The 11,496-nt window shown below is 43.9% G+C and overlaps 1 protein-coding gene across 3 annotated transcripts in view; it reads right to left on the bottom strand.

Moving 5' to 3' along the window:
- MASP1 (MBL associated serine protease 1) overlaps positions 1–11,496 on the bottom strand; it is a 62,400-nt gene that overhangs the window by 38,750 nt on the left and 12,154 nt on the right. The window lies entirely within an intron of this gene.

Below are 11,496 nucleotides of genomic sequence, written 5' to 3'. Positions count from 1 at the left end.
TCAGAAGTATCTTAACATTTGACACTTCTGTTTTGAAACTAATGATTTATTTATTTAAAATAAGTGGGAGTTTTAAAGAAAAACAATTTGCCCTGGCAACAAAACACAAGGACAATTAATCACTAACTTTGGGAACTGAAGTGTAAACAGAAAATGAGATCATAGCTTTGCTATTTTTTCCTCTTCTCTGCAGATACTAGCCCAACTCACACCAGCCTTATTGCTATAGAATGTGCCTATCTGCACACAGTTGAAATGTCACTTCCTTGAACATCACAGCTGTTTTGCTGTTTTGCTGATCTGAGTTTTCCAGGTAGCTGAAGTTTTTACCTAGCTATGACTAGAAAAATTTTTTCCGGGGTAGCGGGGTATAATGCTTTTTAAAGTGCTTTATTCAAATCCCTGCTTTCTCAGGTAAAACATGCTAATCCTTCTTGGTGATCCAGGGACATTGTTATGAACATCAACTATCTTAGGGATATTGAGTTATGTAAAGTTGCTTGCCCTGCTTTGAAGGTCCTCAGACTATTATGCCTTTGCAATTCTTACGTCTTCTTTATGTAATGTTTTATTCACTGTTTTAAAATCAGTTTATTAGCTGAAATATGTTGTAAAATAGAAACCAGTTAAGCTGCTATCATTAGAACTTAATAAAAATAAGACAAAATAGATTTAGAGTGAGGGCCTGGGAGAAGGCTTCTTCTATGAGTAACTGCACAAGCTGGAATGCACTATCTTGGTGACCTCTGCTTTGGAGTGTATGGACCTGGCATTTAGAGGTCCTGAGTATTCCTGAGGACCATACTCAGAGGTCCTGAGTATTCCTGACTCCACCATAAACTGTTATGTGGCTGACTCCTGTAGTTATCCACCTGGTAAACTAGGGGTTTCAACTTGCTGAGCTCTACACTCTCTTCCAGTCCTGACATACTAGTATTCTAACAAGTCATCATATCCATACATGAAATAAACCAACTAGAGGATGGTGAGCGGGAATTTCAGCACACAGATTACTTCCTGCTGAAGAACTTAATGAACTTGAACTTGTTTGTGGTCTATAACCATGTGATACAGAATCAATTACTAATGAAGAGTCATGCCTTGAGCATTAACACTTCCAGGCACAGCAGCCTCCTTCCTAATTCGGTATTCCCAAGGTCTCTGGGGTTCCATAGTACCTGTAGCATGGACACTTTCAAGTGAAATCAGCCAGAGATAATTTGGATTAGGGAGAGACCTAATGAAAGTCTGTGATAAACAACCTCCCTCCTTGTAACTTCCAGGCTTAAGGACCGTTTATGATGGCAGGTAAACGATCATCACCTGCAGGGCCTCACTATTCCAGAGGACAGGTAAGCACGCCCCAGCTGAGACCCATGGGGAAATCTGAGCCAGATATACCTTTAGAAGCAGGGAAGAAAAGGCCCCAGGGCCCTGGGAATTCAGCCTGCCGCTCCGAATAGAGTCCTGGAATATCAGAGCGTGGAAGGAGGGACCCTTAAGAGCTGTTTCGATCCCCATCCTTCTAGAGGAAACTGAGGTCCAGAGAGGGGCAGTGACTTGCTCAAGAGTAGAGAGATAATCATGATTCCCTGATACTTGTTTTGCTTTTGGAACTGTTTTGACCCTGGTGAAAGGAACCCACCAACCCAGAGAGTGCAAGGCAAAAGACATAGGCACTCTGCCAAACAACTTTTCTGGCTCAAGGGCCTCTTGAAACTTTATCTTGGGTGCATGGACTGTCTCCCAGAGAGGATGTGGCTCAGTGACAGCTCCGGCCATAACCTAAATAGAGGGGGTCACTGGCCCTACTTAATATCTTCAGCCCTTGCTATGATTGTAAAAATCTACAAAAACCATTGACTTCTGAGTACAGATGGAGGATTGAGCTCTGGCTTCTGTTCAGACTACCCCATTTCTAGGGTCATCGTATTAACATGATGGAGGGAAATACCTTATCAAATGAAAACACAAAATTCGTAATATTAGAGAACCATCTGGCTGGGGATCACAGACTCTTCATTTTTCTACTTCTTATGGGCAGCCATGTCCTTTCAGACTATTGTGATTTAGGGCACCAACACCATGGATGCATGTCCTCAATCTGCTTTCTTTCAACTCAACTCAGCAAATATTTATATAGCAAGTTCTGTCTGCATTATAATGTGAAGGATGTCAAAAATTACTTATTTGTTGCATGTGCTTAATAAGGAAGTCCCCTGCCTCTGGGAATGTAAAATTTAGTAGGAGAATAAGTACTCAAATGTGTATGTGTTAGGGAATCACCAGATTGTAGTTATTGCAATGAAAGCTAGGAAGCCCCTGGGCTTATAAGATGGGAAAATATTGCATCCAGCTGAGGGGAATCAGAGAACACTTAAGAAGAAGAGACTGTTCTTTGATCTGGGGACTGAAAGTTGAGTAGAATTTAGGCAGGTAGAAATAGTAGGTGGAGGGTTTGGGGGGCAGAGGGGAGGACATCCAGGCAGAGGGAAAAGCGAAGTCCCAGGGGCATTAGGAGTCTCAACTGCCCCTCCCTTCCCACCACCACCTAGGAAAGGGGTTCTGTTGATGTAGGAAAGGGGTTCTATTGAGGACAGGGAACAGGGGAGAGAGATCTAAGGAAAAGAAGCCAGAGCCTGTTTTCTATGAATTTTCTACCTTAGTAGAAACAGCACAAACCTCCTAGGCAAAGCTAAGGCAGAGCAGCAGAAAACTTGGTCAAATTTCTGTGGGAGGACAGCTATGGCTGCTTTCCACATGTCCATAAGGTTACCTCACCAGAGCTTAACAAATACACTGACAGCCACCCAATGAGAAACTTGAAGCCCAGATGATTTAAATGAATCAAGCAAGGTCATGATCTAGTGAGTGGTGGCTTCAGGTTCACAATGCAGCATCCTGATTCCCTAGTCAATAATGCTCATGCTCCTTTAAGACAGGAGGCAAACAAAAAATGCTGTCCTCTACTATATGATATCACTTATATATGGAATCTAAAAAATAATATGAACTAGTGAATATAACAGAAAAGAAACAGACTCACAGATACAGAGAACAAACTAGTGGTTACCAGTGGGGGAGGGGGCAACAAAGGAGTAGGGGATTAAGAGGTACAAACTATTATGTATAAATAAATAAGCTACAAGGATATATGTACAGCACAGGGAATATAGCCAATATTTTACAATAACTATAAATGGATTTTAACCTTTAAAGATTGTGAATCACTGTGTTGTACACCTGTAACTTATATGATATTGTACATCAACTATACCTCAATTTAAAAAAAAAAGAGGCCGTCCTATAAGCCCAAATGCCTGAGAGCTCTGCTAGTCCATGTTCCCAAGCTTCATCCTGGAGCCCCACTGACATCTTCTCTGGGCCCTTGAAGAGCTTTTCAGATTTAATTTAGGCATTCAGGGAGTGTGCTGAATTGTCCTGCTGTCAATTTAGTTAACCTCGGAACCATGTTCCCCAGAATCTCCTTCTCTCTCTAGTTCCAGGTTACTGTTGGCCAAAACAGGAACTTGTGTGGGTTTGGAAGGCAATAGTCCTTACTCTCTGGAGGTTGTTTTATGATCAGATACAGAGATGGACAGATGTAGATGTGCCAATGGGTTCTAATTGTCTTCACTCTCCTCCTCTTTGCATACAGCTCTTCTTTCCTGCTTCTGGCTCTGATGACTAAGAGTGGCCCAGGCCCACCAGAGGCTTGCAGGTGTCCCCACAGGCGTAGTAGCTGCTCAGAGCCAACAGCTTCTCATAGACTTCTCTCCATGAGCTCCCTCTTCATGACCCAACTTTGGCTTCTTCAATAGGCTTGAATTCTCAGCTTTCTCTGAAGATACCAATATTTCCACCCATGCCAGGGCTTCACGAAAATGGATAAGTGAACTGTCTGTGGTCCTCCAACTCTCTGTCTAGGAGAAGCTGGGATCTTTACTTTCCTAGCCTCTCCTATAATTACATGAGTTCTAATGCCCATAAATAGCTTTTATCTCATAATACTCACAGAGGCTCTGCTTTTCTGACTGAACTCTGACTGATACAGCCTGGAGCCACAGAAATGACCTCAGGCAAATCCAGCAAAAGGACCATCCTGCCAAGTCTAGCCTAAACTTCTGACCACAGAATCAAGAGCAAATAAAATGGATATTGTTTTGGCTACTAAATTTTGGAGTGGTTTGTTACACAGCACTAGACATGTTATAGAGAGTAAGGAAGTAATCTGGGATAAAGAGAGACACTGACCTTTGTGAACTGAAATTTTGAGAATTACAGTCTCATGCCGTCTTAGGGCCTTGAAATTTACCTCATTTAACCTCTTATTTTTCTACCACACCCTTGAAAAATTCACACCACCTTTTCACGATCAGTTGCAGAGATGAAAAACTCACTACCTTCCAAGATAGATGAGGCCATTTTGGATTATCTTTGGCTTAGAAAGTTCTTCCCTGGCCCCATAACTGGGAATATAATTGAGGGGAGGATATTCCAGTTGTGGAAAAAACTTATGAACAATGATGTTTCTAGCAGTTATATATAATAATAGAAAACTGGAAACAATGTAAATACCCAATTCTAGGGGAACTGTTGCATTAGCATTAGCTTAGTTAAGCAGCTATTAATTATTGCATTAATGGAGAATTTTCAGTGATCTGGAAACATTCTTAGTAGGTTATACTAAGTGAAAAAGCAGGACAAATTGTATAGTCAATGTAATTATAACTATGTTGAAAGTATACATTGAAAATAAAAAGTGGAAGGAATTAGAGCAAACAACAATGGCTAGTGAAATGATAGGTAATTTTTCTTTTTCCTGTTTTTCTATTTTAAAAGTATTTTAAAAAGAAATTTGGGCCCACAGCTACTTCCCTCTAGCTTCTACCCAATGGCATAAAATCAGTTGGTTCAGGTCAACCAACAAAGGGAGCACACAGGTGGGGCAGCTGAACCAGCCTGGAAGTTCAGGGTTGGTTTCCAGTCTCTCCATCTCTTATAACCACCTGAGTCTTCCCTTCCTCATGGTCATGTATGGAGACCCCCTCATCACTATTTCACTTCCTTCTCTCATTTTTTTCTAGCCCTTGGGTCCCAACAAAGCTAAAAAAAGAGGTGAAATTTTTTGCTTTAATTCCACACAAACAATACGGTGAAAAATAAAATTCTGAGAAAACAATCAAGAAACTCGGAACAACTAAAATTCACATATGGCAGGGAGGGTCTCATGTCAGGGAACAGTTTTTGTGATTGTCAAGTCCAAGAGGGACCCAGAGGATGGGGTGTAAGTGGAGGTATGAGGGGAGATAGAAGAGATCCTTGGTGTGAAATTCCTGAAGACTTTAGGGGAAAGAAGAAGAGAGGGAGAGAGGGGGCATGGAGGATTGAACATTTAAGAATGTTTGTGATAAGAACATCTCTGCCCTTTTTTGGTTCTCAAGAGAGTGAGTCAAATTGTGAATTGCTTTCAATTGTGTAAGTTTTCTGTTTTTTTTGGATGTAACCCCTTACTGAGACTGGATCATGTGGGACCTCATCTTTATATAAGTTGCACATGAGTCTTCACCAATTAGTATATGTTAGGAAAATTATTTAAATTCTCTGTTTTAGGTTAAATTGTATTCCCTAAAAGATATGTTCAAGTCCTAACTCTTGGACTTGATTTTATATGGAAATAGTTCTTTGCCTATGAAATTATGTTAAGATGACATCATACTGGATTAGGGTGGACCCTAACCCAATGACTGGTGTCCTTATAAGAAATGGGAAACTTGGACACAGAGACATACACAGAGGGAAGTGTGAAGACAGAGGCAGAGATTGGAGATATGCGGCCGTAGCCAGGAATGCCAAGGACTGGCAAACAACCACCAGGCAGCTAGAAGAGGCAAGGAAGGATCCTTCCCTAGAGCCTTCAGAGGAAGCATGGCCCCACCAACACCTTGATTTCAGACTTCTGGCCTCCAGAACTGTGACAGAAGAAGCTGCTGTTATAAACCACCAGGTTAATGGCAATCTGTTATGGCAGCCCTAGGAATTGAATACACTCTGTATATAGGTTTTTCTCATTTGTAAAATAGTGAAAATAATAGTATTTATAAATCATAGGACTTTGTGAATATGACATGAGTTAATATATGTAAAATATTCAGAAAGTTACCTGAAATATAGTCAGCACTCAGTAAATCAGTGAGAAAAACAGGACCACTGAGAGTCAGCCAACTGAGGTGACAGCTTTCTGGACTCCCAGCTAAGTGGGGCATGGGTAATTTCACATATTCAAAGAAGAATTAAGAGACTGAAACCGTCCCTAGATATTCTCTTGTTTCCTGGTTCCACTCTTTCATTCCTAATCTCACTGGGGTCATCAGCACAGACATCTCTTTTTATGAGTCCCCCCAGATCCCAGGCTGATGGGGCAGGCAGGGAACCCAGGGAGACCTTGCAACCTGGCCTCCTCATTTGGCAGGTGGCATCTTAGGTCCCTTTGGCTCTCTGAACTTTACAAGTCTCCTATCAGTCCTGGGAGGTGGGTGACATGGAAAAGATATTATCCTAATTTTATAAGAGAGGACCAGAGTAATTTAAGGGATCTCTGAAAGCTTCCATCCACAAGAGAATAATAGCAAGTCCAGGAATCCCTTTACTTTCCTGTGTGTCAAAGGATTTCTCTAGGTGTGTGAATTTAGGCCAATGATTCAGTGACAGCCCTGGGCCCAGGACCCCTGACTCACAAGTGAGTGCTCTGTGCTCCTGTGGTCGCCTTCACCGCAAGTCTGTCACCCTCCAGGGACTGGGCCAGGGGTTAACAGCTCAAACTGCTACTTTATCCAGGTGCCCAAACTGCAGTTAAATATCATGAGAAGGAGCAAAGTAAAGGTACCAGATGCCAGACAAGAACCTGGGTCTAGAAAAAAAAGGAGACGTGTGTGTGTGTGTGTGTGTGTGTGTGTGTGTGTGTGTGTGTGTGTGTGTATTGCATTTCAGAAGCTCTTGAAAGCCATGTAAGTAAAAATAGCACAGCTGGTGGGGTTAAGACTCAAGTTGGCCACATTTGTGAGGGGCTGCAGGTCGTTGCTTCAGTCCTGGATCAAGTCGTTTGGCCATAAAATAATAATGATGATAATAATAATAATAACAATAATAATAATAATTGTAGTAGTAGTGGTAGTAATAGTAATAATTCCCACTCCCCCCCCCATGTGGAATTTCCAGTTGACAAGGTGTTTTCACCTTCTTTATTTGTTTCTGACGGCTGTCTTGTAATGATTGCACTTCAGGTAGACATTGTGATTCCCCGACCAGAGAGGTGACATGAATTTCCAAGGTCACATAGCCTAGGAGTAGCTGACCTGAGATAAAAATCCAGATGTTCTGACTTCCAGCCTTGTTCAGTAACTGGAATTACAAGACCATAGAAGGTCTGAGATAGAAAGGACATTAAAGGCTACCTATCATTTTCCTCTCTTAGATGGGGAAACTGAGGCTCAGAGAAGTGAAGTAACTGGTTGAAAGTCACATGGCCAGATAATGGCAGAGCTACCATCAGGGCCCAGATATACTGACAGTCCCAGCAAAGTGTTCTTATACATTTGTTATTCGGAGTAAAAACCTCCTAACAGAGCTGGGTAAGCCCCTAGGAAGGTATGTATCGTGTACATGCAAATGCTAGACGCCATTAACAGTGTGAGGACCTGAGACCCAGCTGGCAGGTGTTAGAGTCCCCGAATCCCTCTGCTACCAGGAGGATTGCCCAGTCGCTAGGAGGGCTCCGGGCAGAAAAGGAGACGGTCTCTAGGCAGCAGAGCACGGGGAGAAGAAAGAGCTGGTTGGGGAGGGGTGGCCGCGAGCTTGGGAAGCAAGCATCCCGCAGGTGGGAAACTGGAGGCGCCTGGCATCTCAGTGCGGCAGGGCTGGGGGGGCGTGGGTGGGAGCGTCTGGGAATCATGGCTGGGAAGGGGGGCCAGGAAGGGCTTTACTCTCATTGGCCCGTGAATGGCTTAAACTCCCCATCCACCCCTTCTGTGACTTCAGAGCCAGGCCCATTCACATGCAAATACCCTCTGGGACCGGGAAGCTGAGCCCCAGAAGGTTCAGGACAGGAAAATAGCCTGGGGACAGGCAAAAACAAAGCCTTGTTGTGTTCTTCTCCTGCAGAGGCAGCCTGGCTCCAGGTCGGTCACAGTCAGCACTGGGGTGAAAGCAGTGATTAAGTAAGTGCTGAGCGGAGAGAAGGGACCCGCCACGGGCCAGCGTCTCCAGGCACTTTCCAGGAATGTGCAAGCCGGTATGTCCCTCTACCACTGCCCAGGACCCTGCCCTCCCCAGCCCGAATACACATCCTCAAATCTTGGAAAATTTTCAAGAGAGCTAGAATAGGGACCAAAAGACCTGGCTTCTGGTTACCGCCCTGCCACTCACATGTGTCACTTTAACCTCCCCAGGCACTGGTGCCCTGGAGCTGGCTCTTACCAACTTACAGGGGCCAGTTGTCAACTTTTCAGGGATTTTTGCAATGCTGTCGTTAAACATAGCCATCGTGAAAAACTGTTTCATAAATTTACAATTAAATAAATTATATTAAAAAGAAATAAATTATATAAAAACTCATCATCTCCTAACTATTCTATCATTTTACTATTATCTCAGCACTTGAGTTTACTAATGTCTAGAATATCTGAGTGGTGAATAGAGAGCTACCGAGGTATCTCTTCTCTGCCCTCCCAACCCACCCCCCAGTCCAGACCAGGTTGTTGATCATTGATAAGTGCACCACTGGTTCAGCCTCAGTTTTCACAAACATACTCGGTGGACCTTAATTCTATCCTCTAAGAGTCAGGAGGTCAAATGACACTTGGGTGGGAAAGCAGCTTGTAAAGTCTGCCATTGCCTGTGCGCATTAGGCAGGGACCCTATTTCCCAGGCCCCCTGGTGATGGGGCTCCCACCTGTACCTCTGTCTTCATCTCCCACCCCTGTCCCTCCTGCTCCAGCCACACTGCCAACCTTGCTCTTCTTCAAACACACCAGGCACATTCCCACTAAGGTCTTGGCTGTTCTTTCTGGTTGGGATGCTTTTCCCCAGAAAGCTACATGGCTGACTTTCTCAACTTCTTCAAGTCTTTGCTCAAATGTCACCCTTTCAACAAGGACCACCTTGATCAACATATTTCAGTGGTAACATGCACCCCACCTCACGTGGACCCTCTTTACCCTGCTCTGTTTCACTTCTTTGCCTATCACCTTACTACTCATTATATAATTAACCTGTGGATTGTGTTTAGTGTTTATTGTCTGTTCCCCCCAGTGTCATGTAAGCACCCAGCCGACCGGCACTTCTGTCTTGATTACCACTATACCCCAAGCTCTAGTAAATGGTAGGCATTCAATGAATATTTGTTGAATAAATGAATACCTCCCCTTCCCTACTTTTTCTTCTATGAGCACATCAAAGCAAACTCAAGCCCTGCTTTTTACTAAGGTGTGTCTGAGAGTGGCCTGTGTACACATAAGCACACAGATTTGCACACCGGGGCACCTATTCCCCAGAGCACTCCCACCTCACACTCACCCACACTTGCCCACATTCTCTGCCCCAGCGCTGGGAACCTTCCTTCTGTTTTCCATCACCCCAGAGCCTGTGCTGTTTGTACTTCCTTCATAAAATAAGCTTTTGTCACGCTTTTTCTGAAGCTCATTTTCACTTCCTGATTCTTCTGAATCAGCTAGAATGGATTTGGAAACCTGGTATCTCTGGAGTGAAGAATTCCACTAGGGAATACAATTGAAATTCATGAGAAATATTTACCCATTCCTCTTTTCCCTCAGGGGCAAGGCCTCCTGTCTACTCCCAGAGAATGAACAGAGCTTCGGCACTAGTTGAAGGTCGAGGGCACGTTCAGAGTAAACACAGAGCACTGCACAGAAATTAGGAGTCCGGGTTCAGAGGAGTCAGTCTTTGAGCAGGGCCATGGGAGGGACTTATCTGTCAATTACACAGCAGGATGAAGACTGACCCAACGAGGCCTGGGAAGGGAGCATCAGGGCTGGAAGGGCTTAGAGAGGCCAGCCAGTCCAATTTCCTCATTGGGCAGATGGAGAAACTGAGGCCCAGAGCAGACAAGTGACTTGCCCAATGTCTCAACAGGAGTCAGTGGCTGATCTCTAGACCAGAGCCCTTTCCTTTATGCTTACCACCAGGAGATTTTTGCTTTTTCCTGTTCTGCCCCCAGGGCTGTGCTCACTACTAGAAATAAACACAGACATAGGCCCTGAACTCCTGGGGCTGACAGTCTAGTGCAATGTCCTTGAGTTCACCATTAGACATGTGTACCACAAACAGATAAATTGAGCACTTTCCCAACCTTCATAGCTCAGACTCCAATTTTTATTTATTTATTTATTTTTTTGGTACGCGGGCCTCTCACTGTTGTGGCCTCTCCCGTTGCGGAGCACAGGCTCCGGATGCGCAGGCTCAGCGGCCATGGCTCACGGGCCCAGCCGCTCTGCGGCATGTGGGATCTTCTCGGACCGGGGCACGAACCCGTGTCCCCTGCATCGGCAGGCGGACTCTCAACCACTCTGCCACCAGGGAAGCCTGTTCAGACTCCATTTTTATAAATTTTTTTTTTCTCTCAATGTCAGAATAAAAGAGAAAGTTCTTTAACAAAATCTAGACAACACAGGAACCCTCAAGGTCCTTCAGTTTTACAAGATTTTACTAAATTTCTCTTATAGCCAGGAAGCATATCAAAATCCTGAAATCCCTACCAGGATAAAACTTGTTCTGAGAAGGGCCAAATGGAGAAACACAATCATGACTTAGGGGTAAGAAGAAAAAGGATTGAAACCTGGCTTTGCTCTAAAGTCCTGGACCACAAATGCACTTAAGCTCTTGATGCTCAGTATCCTTTCCTGTAAATTAGATGTAGTAATCCCGGCTCTCCCTAGTCCATGAGAATCAAAGGAGGCAATACATCAGAAAGTGCCACAAACTTGTGTCACGACAAATGAATACACAGGAGAAATAAACAGCCTCTTGCATTTGATTAGTCCTTTCAGAGTACTTTTCCATAAATTGCCTGAAAAACTGAGTGATATGTGCAAGGTCACAGGCAGCCAGTTAGTGGTAAAGTCAGAGCAGATGAGAAAACGGACACTCATTGAGCATCTGGTGATACCAGCAAGCACTTTAGTGCTCACACCCTTGCCATCATTACCACTCTAATAATGCTTACTGAACTAATTACATAGGTGTTGGGCATATGTCAATACAGCATTTACCTCACTTGACATTCACAATAAGCCCAAGAGATAGGCATTACTGTTATCCCTATTTTACAATAAATAGTGGAGGCAGGACCTGACTCTAGGTCTGAGTGGCTCTAGAGGCTGAACTCCAAACCATTGAACATGTTTGCCTTTTGCAGTACTGATTTCAACTCATAGCCATCATTTCATTTAAACTCTTGCATAAACTGCAAGGAAGGTACTG

Source organism: Globicephala melas, chromosome 4 (assembly GCF_963455315.2).
Source record: "Globicephala melas chromosome 4, mGloMel1.2, whole genome shotgun sequence".
In the NCBI taxonomy this organism is placed as follows: Eukaryota; Metazoa; Chordata; class Mammalia; order Artiodactyla; family Delphinidae; genus Globicephala; species Globicephala melas.
The sequence above is the reverse complement of the archived record's forward strand: the minus strand, read 5'-3'. Positions and strand labels throughout refer to the sequence as shown.